This window comes from Monodon monoceros, unplaced genomic scaffold (genome assembly GCF_005190385.1).
Source record: "Monodon monoceros isolate NGI ecotype Baffin Bay Population unplaced genomic scaffold, NGI_Narwhal_1 Super_Scaffold_4, whole genome shotgun sequence".
NCBI lineage: Eukaryota > Metazoa > Chordata > Mammalia > Artiodactyla > Monodontidae > Monodon > Monodon monoceros.
Window position 1 is genome coordinate 62,695,831 of NW_021703781.1, and position 12,978 is coordinate 62,708,808.

General features: G+C 36.9%; 1 protein-coding gene across 4 annotated transcripts in view; it reads left to right on the forward strand.

Annotated features, from left to right (window-relative positions):
* The window catches only part of ADD3 (adducin 3), a 124,210-nt gene that overhangs the window by 65,687 nt on the left and 45,545 nt on the right, over positions 1 to 12,978 (forward strand). The gene's annotated exons all lie outside the window — the stretch shown is intronic.

A 12,978-nucleotide genomic window follows, 5' to 3' on the forward strand; every position in this document is an offset into this window, starting at 1 on the left:
CTGAAGTTTGCCAAGCAAAGCTCGTCTCTGTGGCTGTTTGAGTCACTAATAGTTATACCATATTTCTATAAGTTAGTGTCACCATCAGCCAAAGGTTAAACTTTTCTTCTCCTCCCCTTTCCTACCCCAGATATATCCTCGATCAGATGGTGTTTGTTAAGGAAAAAACCCTTTTTTTGGTTTTGTGCTTTGTTTTCAGTCTACCACTTGTTTGAGATGCCTTCTATTTCTTTAACAAATCACACTTCGTGCTTTCACAGCACTTTAGTTGGAGACAGCTTCTCATTGTGCTGGTTTGAGTTCTGGCACTTGAGAGCATCTTCATTCTGAAGATTACAGAATGTCTCTCTCATACTTGCAGCAGAGAGCTTTTCTTCTTTTCACTGGTTAAGCCCTATCCCCTAGTGGTGCCCAAATTGAGTGTGCCATCCAAGATGTGCTTGAAAATATACTGGCATTAGGAGTACATGAACTCTTGTGCAGCAAAAGGGGAGAGGGGAGGTGCTTAGAACAATGAATTCAATCATAGGATACCTAGTTTCATATAAAAAAAAAAGTAAAATAGCTTAAATATGTTTTGAATTATTTTGTTCTAAAAATGTCATCTTTTTCTTTTCTCTAACTTTCATGACAATAATTAACCACAAGTCATTTTACATACTGAAAACACAAGTTATTTGACTCACTGTATGTTTGAAAATACAATGTAACAAAATGACATTTTACAAGACTTAAGTGAAACAGACATTTTGAGATAAAATTGGAGTTGGAGTGCAGGGAGAGAAGGGGATAGAATACTTCTTGAGTTGCACATGAGTCTCTGGCACTCAGTAGAGAGTATTTTTATTTAAAACCCACAAAACTGAATGGGAGAGGAAAGGAGAAATTTGATTACTTGACTGTTACACTAGAAGATTGGATCTGTAAATTTACCTGAATCCCTGAAACGGGCAGGTATTTGTAAGTGCCAAATAATGTCTGAACTAACCAAGAAAAACTTGCTTTTCTGCATGACTGGTGAAAGCATTGGTTCCCAACAACTTTCACGTTTACAAGGATTTTGTTTTGAGGACTAACTACACATTGGGCAAGCAGCTGTGTAGTCCAGAAAGTATTGGCTGGATTTAGTGTACTACGGGCATGTGGATTCCGAGCAATGTCACACCTTGTCTATGCCAATAAATCAGAGTGTCTATTCTTGTTACTAAATCTGATGTCATTGGCAGATTTTCCTCCTTATTGGTAGGGTGATATTCAGACAGGATAATTTTTTTGTGTGTATTTTCCTCTCTCTGTGATGGAGGTGTTTTTATGGTTTCTTTTTCTTTTCTTTCTTAGCTATGAAATAATACTGGCAAGTCCCAAGAAAACTAGATCTGGATTTCATTTTGTCTCTTCAACTCTGTGTGATCTTGCGCACATTCCTGACATGTTACAAACAGCTTGTGTCTCTGAATATGCAGTATCAATTTTCAGTGGTGAAAGCCCCAAAAGGAAACAGACTGATTCTTCCATGCACAAACAGCTGGGCAGTTGTGGATGGAATTAATTGCTGATATGTATTGGCTGTGTTTTTCTTCTCTTGTCATTTCCTTTGCAGCTGTGAAAGTGAAGTTTGACTTGAAAACAGACATTTCCAGCAGTGCAAATCCAGAAAGTATCAAGACGGGACTCTTCAAATGTAATATCCAACTGCTACCTTTGAGTTGTTCAGTTTGGGGGTTAGGTGGGGAAGAGCAAGGGATAGCAGCAGGCAATTCATAATGATGTATATATGGATGAAAAACATAATTATATCAGGCACTTGGACTATGAAAGGAGGATTTTGGAATGGGTTAACTTATCATGGCAAGAGTGACCTCATAATCCAACAACAGACGAAATCAGTTAGCACCTACCCGCAGGATCCTGAAAGAGGGTGTTCTAGGCCATCTCTCAAAATATTGAAATATTCAATACTCCAGACTGATTTATTGTTCCAGTGTGAGGGAGTAGCAGTTGGAGAGGGTAATGTGACAACATGTATCATTAAAAATATTTTCCTAGTCTTCTCCCAAAGCTATTTCCATTATTTGTTTTAAATTCTATGTAAATGATTATATAGCTTATTTTTTACATGCTTGGGTATTCTACTGAGAAACCTATTTTTTAATTTCATGGGTTATAGGAGTTCCGTTAAAAGTAACTGTTGGTGCGTCTCTGAATGTGCATACAGAAAGTAGTATTGATTAAAATCATTTTGAACAATAATCGGATGTTTAATAATAGTTTCAATAACTGAAATTTTAAACGCTATTAAAGATTTTTAGACAGTACGTATACATCCTCCTGAATATCTTGTTTGGAAATAAATCAGAAAAAAATTAAAAATCAAAACTTATGGAATTATTTGCAAAAGTGGGTGATTGCAAATTTTTTAAAGCATAGTATTCATATTAATGATTTTCATCAAAATAATTTCCCCTTTTATGTGTTTATTTCAATATTAAAGCATCAGTCAAATCCCTTATTTTTGAAGGCAATTCTTGCTAATTAGTTGATAAGAAAATGCTTTTATTGTTTCTGTATTGCCAGAAGAACTAGAGCATTGGTAGAGAAGGATAAGTAATGCTTGATAATGTTCAGGTCCCCTGTCTTGGCCACCTAGGCCAAAGTCAAGTTCTAGAGCAGTGTTGCTGACACCTTGAGATATGCAGAAGCTGCTGTTGCTAAACTTAGCAGTTGGCATGGTTGGACTTCCTTTACAGTAGTCCACTTCCACCTAACATTCTGTTGGCTGAGCTGCGTGATCTACCTTGCATTTTATCTTTACTTTCCTCATGAAAAAGAAATGTCTATATTTCATTCCATGGCAGGAAAGCTGAACTTTCCCCCCATTTCTATGAAGAGGGTTTAACCCAATTAATTTTGACTCTGAGGCACTGAAAAACGTTGTGGCAACATTAACGTGCCGTTTGCTCTCACTGAAGTCGGCCTGGGTGTGTTGTTTCCCCCAGAGTGGGCTCCACCCCTGCTCTAACCGCACTGTGTGGATATCTCACTGTTTAAAACAAAGTTCATTTTTAGGGCAGCATTGCATCAGAATTGCTACACAAAAACCAGCTTAAGATATGTGCAGCAGCTTCCATTCTTTTTAATAAGTAAGTACAAAATTGTCTATTGTAATACCGATAGCTCACAGCTTAGGGAGAAGCATAGATAAGATAGATGGTTAATTTTGTGCCAGCTGCTAGCAATGTGCAATATTCTTCTTGGGGAGGAGCTTGTGGCTTTATCACTCAATTAAATTTTTTCCTGTTAGTTTGCTTTTTACCCCTCTTGAACTGTTTACTGAATTGTTCTTAATTGTTTGGGGGATGACATTGACTAAGGAAAATACTGGTAGTCTCTCAAATGTGCTAATTATTTAAGATAAAAATGCTTAAAAATATTGCACTGAATTTATTGGACTCATTAATAGCATAATCTGGCAATACTGTATTTCGAGACATCGTGGCATGAACTCTGTGTGTAAGAGTGGGTTCATTGAATTAAAAAAAGGCAGCATCTAAAGAGCCTTTATTTCTGTCATAATGATGCTTTGTCCTTCTGCTGTTGGGTATTTGTCAGAGGAGTTGGGGAAGGCTGCAGCCCAGAGTTCTGCTCTGTGCCTTGTCTGTGCCTCTGTGTTCTTTCTAGAGTTTGTGACGTGAACGGTAAGTTGAACTATAGGAGATTGATTGTTATTCAGTGAGGTCCACATTCAGCAATATTTCTTTGCAAGTGGGGTCTAACCTTCTCGCATATTGGAGTTCTTTTTGTAGTTGGGTTTTAAATGCCTGTGAAGTGTTTGATTATGCACTGATCAAAGTGGGCACGTTGAGAGAGAGGTTGTGCTTTGTGATGTCTGTACTGTTGTCTTCCTCTCTTGCATGTTCATTGTGTCCCCTTGTGGGGCAGACACACCCATTCAGTACAAGCAAGTTGAATCATTTGCCTTAGTTGAAATCTAAAGCTGCGGGTTGAAAATGGCAGATTTCTGTAAAGCTTGCAGGGGTGGCATTGTGTCATCCTTTCTGGACTTAAACATCCTATCATTTCCTTGCTTCAGCTTCCTCTTGGCTGAACTACTACTCTTTGGTAGTAGTAATGTGTTTAGCTATTTTCTAACATCACAAGGATATAAGAATAAAGTAAAAGCCTGATATAATAGAAAAAAGCACTAGCCTGGGAATTAAGAGGCTTTTACTTTGGACACTAGTTTCTACATCTGTAAAATTAGGAATTTGGGTTAGCTCTCTAAGACCTTTTCCAGCTTAGAATACCCTAATTTTCTTGGTAAAAGACTCATGCCTATTCCAGAGATGCTAAAGGGAACGTATTAGATTTGAGAAAAAATGTTTAGATGTTAACCCAGAATCATTCTTACAAATGACATGAAAACTAAAGCTTTGCTTCAAATAAATTGTGTATATCAGAAATTTTGGAAATTTACTGTTTAATATCTGAGCAGTAGAATTAGTATATAAGTGATGTCCTCAACAAGAAAATAAATTTTCAAGCAGGAACTAGGTGAACCTCTTGCCACAGGTGTTGTGTAGACATTTATTAAACATTGCCTATTATACTCAGTGTACAATTATTAGTTGTATAGCCTTGGGTAAGTGGCTTTCAATCTTTTTTTTTTTAATATATTTTGCGTCACGACCCAATACATGTACCACATACACACCACTTAATCTCTAAAATAAATTTCTCTTAACAGTGCAAAAAACATACTGCTATATTTTCTGTTCTGGTTTATTTTTTTAAAATGTGTTTCAATCCACTGAGCTAGATGACCTCTACTGTCCCTTTGAACTCTAGGAGAATATAGTTACTCCTAGACTTTTATAGTTGCTCCAGAGCAAAGCTTGCCAACTAGTTTGCTGTTAAATACTGAAATTAGAAGATTTTCTAGATAGATTTTTATTGGGAAATTTTGTAGAAAGTCAATAGCCAATATCTAATAATACTCTATCTTATTTTTTTCTTGTAATAATTATGTAATACAGAGAAAATGGAGTGGGTTTTTTTTTTACTTAGCCCTATCATATGGCTGCCCCCAAACCCCCTCCTCTTTACTCCAGTATGCTATACAAATTTTATTTATGCACACTGTATTAGTGAAAACTAAAGTGACATGAAAAGGGTTAGGAAGTCTTTTCTAGAGAAATAAACTGTGTGTCACATAGATTAGATACAGAGTATCAAATTACCCTTGATAGACCCCATCTTTGTCTTCCTCAGGGCTTTCCCAGGGCTCTAGAGAAGTTCCCCTCTCTGCTTTAATGTACTTCTAAAAAGTATTAATTTTATAACTTAAAGAATGCACATGGTAAAAAGATGAAACAATATAAAGGGCATATGACAAAACGTCTCTTTCTTACCCTAATCTTTGAACGCTGTGCCCCAGTGGGGAGTTTCTTCTCTATTTTTCCGGAAAATTTCTGTGAATATGAGTGGACATCTTTTTTAAAAATCCAAATAAAATTATACTACACACACCATTATGTATCTGCCTCATTCTTTTTAATGGTTGTATGGTACTTCAGTGTATGGATGGGTATACTATAATTTTTTTAATCATTCATCTTTTGATAGGTATCTGGATTATTTCCAAGTTGTTCCCTTTCTCCCCATCAGATATACTTAGGCTATCAGCCTTCCCTCCTACCTCCATTTTGGGACAGAACCCAGAACCTAGGTGCTACTGGAAAGGGGTGATAGTGCTGTGTGGAAATGGAAAAACCCCTCACCAACTTCTCTTCCTCTGGCTAGAACACCAAAAGTAGGCCCCACTGTCCCAGCCATTCATGAGTGGGTAAGACTGCCCTAGGAGTCATTTTTCAGCAGATTAATGAAATAACATTGTGTTCAAAGTCTGGTAACTGGAGTGTGAGATTGTGAGCCTGTCACTTAACCCCCTTGATCCTCAGTTTTACCATCTATTGAGTATAAAATGAAAGATTGGAATAGATGAGTTTTAATGTCCCTTCCAGCTGTAATAGTTACATAGTATTATTTTTAATATTGACTTAAGCTATTATAGCCCAAATTGTATGAAGTTTCTGTTATTTAAATTAAAAACATCTTTTGTGTATATTGTGTGGTCTGTAATTTGTTTGACCTGCCATATGGCCTGAGCTATTTGAAAGTTTAAGAATGTGGAAAAAAAAAAGAGAGAGAGAGAGAGAAGTTAAATATTATACTATATTTTACATAAACTCTCCTTTTCTAAAAAAATCACTTTCAAAAGTGTAAAATCCATTCCAGAAGTAAAAGCAAATCTTTTTATCAAGCTTGAATACTTGAGGAGAAGATTCTGAGGTGATGTTTGTTTTTAAAATGGATCTTTGTAATTTTCAATGAATCCAGCCCTTCAGAGTTAATCCTGAGGGCTTTGAAACTTGGCTTCAGTCCCCTTGTTTAAATTGTTTTCACATTCTAGCCCTCTGATCCATCTCTCTGTTTCACTGAATGCTAAAATTGATGTTGCTTGACATAGCTAAAGTTTTCTGACTTGGTGCTGAGGAAGCAGCCTTAGAGGTGAACTGTGCACTACCACCCTGCCAGCAAAGTTATCAAGTTACACAGCAAAGTTATAAAGTAACCGAAGCAGGAATTTTTGCTGCATCACATGTAGGTTGTTTAACATTACCTGTTTCACAATTTTATTGTTATAATTCCATCAAACGACAACTATCCTGAAAGCAACATGGAATAAGAATTCATCGTTTGATTTATATAATTACAACAGGAAGATAAAAAGACATTTTCTTGGCCTGGAGGTAGGGGAGTCTGTGTGTTTTCATGCTGGTGTCCGTAGCTTCTTAGCAGAAGGCTTGACATACCTTGAATAAGTATACTTCCCTAAAACCCGAGAGATTATTTGTTATCCAAATAATGCTAGAATTCTGTGTTAATTTTCATATCAATTGTTTGACATAGTTCAGTTTAGCAAAATGTGTTGAGGACCTTCTAAGAGGCAAGCACTGCATTAAAGGGTGGGAGTACCTAGATGACAGAGACAGTCTCACTGGAATGTACCAAAATGACAACTGTTCCTAGTTCTTCTATTGTTGGAGTTTTCCAGTATCCACTGGTAAGTGGAACTGGGCAGAGAAAGTTCTCCAAGTTTGAGTCTGTGAAAATAGATGGAAAAAAAGTACATTTTCAGTATTTAAAAAGGGGTACTAATGCCTTGTTAGGGCAGTATCAGTTACTCTTCTGTGTGTGGATCTGCTAGTGACATCAGTTTCTCACTAATCAAATTCTAAATGAAATAAACACATTTGTGATGTGTGGATTAATTGAGCCCCAATTTTTGCGTACCGTTGCAATTATTGTACCTCGTATATTATAATGGCTTAAACAATTGCTTGTATGAAACTAAGCTTGAAAATGGTCACACTGTGTCTTTATGACACATCCCAATATCTTCTTTGTCATGTTACCTTATCCATTGTGGCATTTACGACTAAGGAAATTCTCTAGAGTCAGAAATATGCAGGATACTGCTGCCTACAGGATGTTGAACAAACTTTGTCTGAAATATTTGAAACCATTTTAGAAAAACAGTCCTATGATAGCAAAATCAGTCAAATAGACTGTAGTTTGAGCTGAAGCAGAAAGCCTTTTTAAACAAGAGGGAAGAAAAAGTCTAATCGTTACTCTGGTCTGTTATGTATGCAATCTCAGAAGGGACTGCTTTTTCTCCTTTAGAGCCCAGCTTTTGGCTAGGGTCCTGTGACACACAGTGGGAATTCACTTCCTATCAGGAAATGCTGTTTTTCAATGTATTATCTTGTTGAGACAACCACAGTGGACAATAGGCTATTAATGTATTAGAACAACAAGTGTCATAACTAAGCCAATATTTGCTTTGTTTTGAGTGTTGCCCTAAAAAAAAAAAGAAAAAAAAAAAAAACTTTGGCTGAACTTCAGAATACATTTGATCATCAGTAACTGCTGGGTACAAAAGCCATGACAGTCAAAAAGAACAAAGAAAAAAGTGCTTTAATAGTGGTGATGAACTTTTGCAGGTTTACTCTATTCACTTCCTATCCACAGAGAGACAAGAATAATTTAAATGATTTCAAATACAACTTTTGGGTATGAAAAAGTGTGCACTTAAAAGCCTGTTTTGAATTTTGGAAGCCACACCAAGAAACTGGTATAAAGAAAAAAAGCCTCCAACTCAAGTTCTCTTACAAAATACCAAACCTTCTTGTGAGATATATCACATTCAGTTTTGGATATTTATATTTAAAATGATTCGATAAAACTGCTTACTTGAGGACTGACAGCTTTTTAAAAGCTGTTACTTTCATAATGATTAAGAAGAAAACTCTATTCAGGGGGTTGTTAGTTAATATCAAGTCACTATTATTGATATAATTATGTGATAAGACTACAATAAAATTTCAGATTTGGAAGGTAAGCCCAGAGGTCATCTATTTCAAACCACCTCATTTTATACGTCGCGAAACTCAGACCTTACCTCTTCATTGAAATCTTCCCTTACTATCTTAATCCATAATTCTGTTTATCAGCAATCCTCAACAACTCTTGGATATCTTATATTTATCTTTCATTTAGCATTTATCATAAACTGTTTTTTTAATAAATTTGTTTATTTATTTATGGCTGTGTTGGGTCTTGGTTGCTGTGCACGGGCTTTCCCTAGTTGCGGTGAGCGGGGGCTACTCTTTGTTGTCGGGCGTGGGTTTCTCATTGCAGTGGCCTTTCTTGTTGAGGAGCATGGGCTCTAGGTGCGCGGGCTTCAGTAGTTGTGGCGTGTGGGCTCAGTAGTTGTGGCTTGCGGGCTCTAGAGCGCAGGCTCAGTAGTTGTAGTGCACGGGCTTAGTTGCTCTGCGGAATGTGGGATCTTCCCAGACCAGGGCTTGAACCTGTGGCCCCTGCATTTGCAGGCAGATTCTTAACCACTGTGCCACCAGGGAAGTCCCATAAACTGTTTTTTATTATCAGTTTTCTTTCCATGAGGTCAATAGAGAGTTTTAGTAGAGAATTTTAGTTCTTAATAGTTAAAACTGGGAAGTCTTTAAGGGCAGAACCTAGATCTGTGCTTTATATCTCTTTATATTCTTCACCTAACAGCTGTATTAGTGTTTACTGATTGACTGGATAAGTAGTTTTTTGTTTATTTTAAGATGACATTTTGTAGCACCATTTGTATCTGGTCTCAGAACACAGCAGTAGGTATAGATTTTTTTAATTGCTCTTTTTATACCTTCATACTATTTTGTGATTACTTTTTCATTACCTCAACCATCTTGGGTAGCTGGCCATTCTGATCAAACCATGATTAGCCCACTTTTCAAGAGTTGCTGTAGATTCTCTGCCCTAGTTTACTCTAAGACTAGAGAATGGGATATTATGAGTCAATAGCCCTACTCACCTCACTCAGTTTAATAAACCCTTATTGAGTATTACTGTTAGTAGACAGTGAAGAAAGGAAAAAGATGTTGGCCCAGATACTGGGGCAGAAAGACATACTCAGATAATTCAAAAGCAACACAGACTATGACAAAGTGCTTTGGGAACACTAAGAGGGGTGGGGGGGGGGGCTAATTCTGATAGAGGAGATTGGGAAGCCATGGTGGAAGGAGTTGGTTTTTGAACACACCACAAAGTGTGGAAGACTTGAATGGATGGAGGTGAGCAGGGAAAACAGTCCAAGTGTGTGAGAAATAAGGTGAGCAAAGCATTAGTTAGAGAAATGGCTTCTGTTTGGGAGGGTCATCATTTTCCTCTCAGTCTGTGGGGTATACTTAAAAGCCTTTTCCATGCTATTTTCAGAGCCTGAATTTTAAAAACCCCAGACTGATTAAGATGGGACTCCAGGATGCTTAAAAAACAAAACAGAAAACCTTGGGAATGACTAAGAAAATTGTGTGTTTGGAAAATTATGGTAGGTGGCTTTGTGCTTCTCAGTTGTAACCATGAACCTGAAGGATTGTAGTATCCATAGTACCTTTTAGATGTGTAAAATAATACTTCACCACTCTATAGAACCCTTCCTTGACAATAGAGATAAAAAGTAGACACAAAATATTTACCAAACTCTGGAGAGCTACTTAAGTTACTAAGCTCCATGAAGATTGCTTTTTCTTTTGACAATAAACTACTTGATGTAGGCTTTAAGTCCAGCTAAATAGGCACTGTAGAACTAAGCTGTGAGTCTAGTCTTTGTGAGCCTCAGAGAAACAAGAATCCTACTCCAGGCCTGAATTTAAAATATAGCAAGCAATTTAAGTGGACCATTCAGGCATGTGTGAGTGAGCACAAAAAGCTGAGTCATAAAATTTACTCTCTCTAGTGAATTACCATGAAAGCTTAACAGAGAAGTGTTCTCATTATTTTAAAATGGTATAAATGACTCTAAATTCTTATGAAAGCACACATTAAGAAAATTTGTTTTGTGTGTTTTTAACTCTGAATGCATACCTACAAACCCCTTAAAATCAAGAAACCGGTACTTGAGGCATTAGGTGATTTTCCTTTTTCATGAAAGTTAACATTTTATTTAACGTACAGTAGCTTTTGAAATTAGTTTATTGCCAAAACCTTTAGTTAAAGGAATTTTTTTAATGTAGTTCATATTTAAATCTTTTCTTACATTGATAGATCATATGATCTACATTCTATGTATCATATGCTGCTCTAGATAATATGAAAAATCTTGAGTAAGATAAAGTGAGGGACTTGGACAAGTCAGATTCTCTCCTGGGACCTGTTTCTTCATGTGGAGAAATGAGGGGTAGTACTAGATGTAATAATACCTTATATCCTATTAAGCTCTAACACCTTTAAATTCTAAAGATGCTATTCCTCTTTTGGCTGTAATTAGATAATATTAAGGAAGGCAGTATTTATTTCTTGGAAGAGTTGTTATATGGACTTATAAATGTTTTGTTTCTCTGTTATTCTTACAAAGGTATTTTTCAGCCAGCTGTTTTTGATAAACTTTCCTCCATAAATTAAACAATGAGTTCTTTTAATGCTTTCTCTTTTCGCGTGAATTGGACAGTTAGCCTTTTTAGGTCTTCTTTCAGATTTTTTTTTACTTTTTATTAAGACCAGTTTCCACCTGTGGATTAGAGGCTTGGGTGGTTGTCTCTTTATTATCTTCAGTCTCCTCACTATTCATGTCAGAAAAGAATCTTGATCTCGTTTCTCTTATATGAATTGTCATAAAATATCAAAATGTCTGCTCACATTTTCAGGATTGTTATTTATATTGACTAGGCCTACTTTGGAAGGCTAAATCTTATTTTATACCAGGTCAGAGCCTAGACCTCTTTAAATGAATCGACAAACCTGTATGGCAGTAAATGTCCAACACAGTTCTAGATGAAATAATGGGGCATATATAATCTAGGTAGTAGGATCCAGAGGACTCCCCTCCTCACCTCTTTCTAAAGCTCACAATTATAGTTGTAATTTAGATTACACTTTGTAGAAGATGAAATTTGATGAATGGCCAGGGGATTTTACTTATTTATTACTGATTTAATCATCAAATTCCTGAGTGTCACACCCTGTACTTCATGCTTTTACATTCAGGTAAGCTTCATCGTAAGAAAATACAGCCTATGAAAACATATATCTAAGTTGGGAACTTAGATTTGGGGCTGGGTAGGGGAGGAGTTGGAAACATTTACTGGAGGATCTTAACAGGTATAAATTTGAAATGACTTAAAATTTGAAAACATCATTGGAGTTTAGGGATGGGGATAGGGTAGCAGAAGGTAGAGAAGCAATATAGTGTAGTGGTTAAGAACACAGGTTCTGGAGCCCATCTACTTGAATTTATATCATAGCTGCACACATATTGGTATGTGACCTTGTACACGTAACTTCTGTAATGCTGTTTCTTTGTCTGTAAAATGAGTATGGTAATAGCACCTACCTGTCTAAGGTTATTATGAGGATTAAATGAGTTAAAACATGCTGCCTTCTTAAAACAATGTTAGGTAATAGTAGATGCTCAGGAAATGTTGACTACTGGCCATTAATCCTCTCTCCCCATAAAAACATACTTTCATCAAAAATTGTGTTTTTAAAAATTCTGATGTAATTTGTTTAATAGAAAAACACAAAAGCTAAATTACTAAGAAGGATGGTGTCAGTAACAGAGTCGGAGTGGCTGAATGCCTGACAAAGATTTGGAATCCAGGCAGACCCTTGAGGACAGGGCAGATTCCTAGCAACAGGCAGTAGGAAAAAGCCCAGGTGTATGGACTGTCAGGGAGGTTGGGCAGTAGGTTTCAAGCCCTGGCCTGTAGGCAGTGCGTAGGAACAGGGTGTTTTGGCAAAGGGTGGCAATTGGTAGAAGCCTAGATGGGGAATTAATACCAGGGAAGTTTGCATGGCATCAGAAATCCCCTACTGTAAGCCAGGGTGTGAGCCATCAGGTTACCTTAGGGAATGGTAGAAACGGATAGAAGGGTCTAAGACTGAGACCTGGGAAAGAGGGTTCAGGCATAGATCTTCAGTTTTGAAAGTATTTGGAGTTACCTGATAGAAAAACAAGAAAAGGATTTAGGCTGCTTTAGAGTGAGTGGAGTGGCTAAGAGATTAGCAGAGTTTGATTATTAACAATCAGATAAAAGTATTGCTAAAGTGAAAGTCAGACATCAGAATGGGAGGAACAGCAGCAAGACTAACTTGATGCTGAGCTGCTAAACTAGTTTCTTAAGGTTTCTCATAATCCTGGGGGCCCAGAGCCTGGCATGATGCTGAATCTGCAGGCTAGGGTTTAGTGGTCCCTAATGTGGGGAGAAGGGCAGAAATGCAGCTTGTATGTACACATGGCAAGAAACCTGATAAACAGAGTGAATGGCTTTTTAAATCCACTCTTGCTTAATGAAAAGACATTCCATCAGACTGGAATATTTTAAAATTTGATAACTGCTTTAAGTGTTTCAACTATGA